The 1592-nt window shown below is 42.1% G+C and overlaps 1 pseudogene; it reads right to left on the bottom strand.

Annotated features, from left to right (window-relative positions):
• Positions 1–1273: 1273 nt before the first annotated feature.
• LOC130482203 (U6 spliceosomal RNA) lies at positions 1274–1373 on the bottom strand (annotated as a pseudogene).
• Positions 1374–1592: the final 219 nt, after the last annotated feature.

Raw genomic sequence — 1592 nt, 5'->3', positions numbered from 1 at the left:
TGGCCAAAATCAGACAGCTTCTATTGCTTTAAAAAGATCTTCCCATTTGTCTTCATTTGATGCATGCAGTAGAGATGCGCATAGATATTTTATCTGGATTTGTTTTGTTTGTTAATAATTTTGTTGGATTCTTTAATATTGTAATGGCATAAGTTCAACTTAATTAATTTGACCATTTCAGCTCAGGAACATGGATCAGGGCAGAAGGCTGAAGCCCCTTCTCCCTACATGCTGCAGTTGTGATCTGAACTGGGCACAGCACTCATGGGAACTGAGGGACTCAGTTGAAGAATACAGGAGACAGGGTGAGGATTCTGGGCCCAACCTGTGCACTCCGTATTGTGGAAACTGGCAGTTCTCCCTCTCAAATTCCAGTCAGATAGGAGAATGTATCCCTGTTCTAGAGACAATGAAGGGCACAATGTATTTCCAGCTCTAAATATTTCTCCCCATTTTGTTGGGATACATGCTCAGGAACTGTTACCCTTTTACAAAGGACCCTCCCTGCTTAATAATAGACAGAGAGGGTCCCCATTCAGAGGCTACTAAAATACTCCCTTGCATAGTAGATACAGGGAGACATAGAATCATAGAATAGAGTCATAGAATCATAGAGTTAGAAGGGACCACCAGGGTCATCTAGTCCAACTCCCCCTGTTCAATGCAGGAGATTCACAACTACCTCCCCCACACACACCCCAGTGACCCCTACTCCATGCCCAGAAGATGGCCAGGATGCCCTCCCTCTCATGATCTGCCTAAGGTCATAGACATTGTGATGAGTTGTTTTCCCCCATTCTTTCTGTTGTTTTTCAATACCATTATTTAACCTACTTTTTATTTTTAAGGTATTGAGCATGAATAATAAATACAGGCAAATAGAATCAAATCCTCCAATAAATCTCTCATTTTAACGCAGTGCAAACTCAGATGCTAGCCCTACTACATTCAATGGACTTGTGTGTGTGTGTAAAGTGCTGTCAAGTCGCAGCCGACTTATGGCGACCCCTTTTGGGGTTTTCATGGCAAGAGACTAACAGAGGTGGTTTGCCAGTGCCTTCCTGTGCATAGCAACGCTGGTATTCCTTGGTGGTCTCCCATCCAAATACTAACCAGGGCTGACCCTGCTTAGCTTCTGAGATCTGATGAGATCAGGCTAGCCTGGGCCATCCAGGTCAGGGCATTCAATGGACTTACTCTCTAGTAAATACACTTTGAGAGCAATCCAAAGCAGGTCCACTCAGAATCCTACTCAAGTCTATTGAATGGGGCTTTACCCAGGGTTTTTTTCTTAAGATTGCCCTGTTGCGCAGGGGCCGTGCTAATTTTCTCTGTATCGTTCCAATTTTAGTATATGTGCTGCCTAGCTTCCCAGATAGAGATAGCCACATTAGTTCGCTATTAGATGACCATGTCAAAGATATTACATATCAGGTTGCCAGATTTTCCCAGGGAATGTGTAATAAGGCAGAAGAAGCTGTCATAACGACTGTTATGTTAAACAGACCATTTTATCAAGAGTTGTTGTAACTAAATTTTTGTTTTACCTGATCAAATATTAGACATTTTTAAAATTATTTATGATATTTCTT

The sequence above is a fragment of the Euleptes europaea genome, chromosome 8, assembly GCF_029931775.1.
Source record: "Euleptes europaea isolate rEulEur1 chromosome 8, rEulEur1.hap1, whole genome shotgun sequence".
NCBI lineage: Eukaryota > Metazoa > Chordata > Lepidosauria > Squamata > Sphaerodactylidae > Euleptes > Euleptes europaea.
Note: the sequence above shows the minus strand (reverse complement) of the source record. Positions and strands in the feature narration are given on the sequence as shown.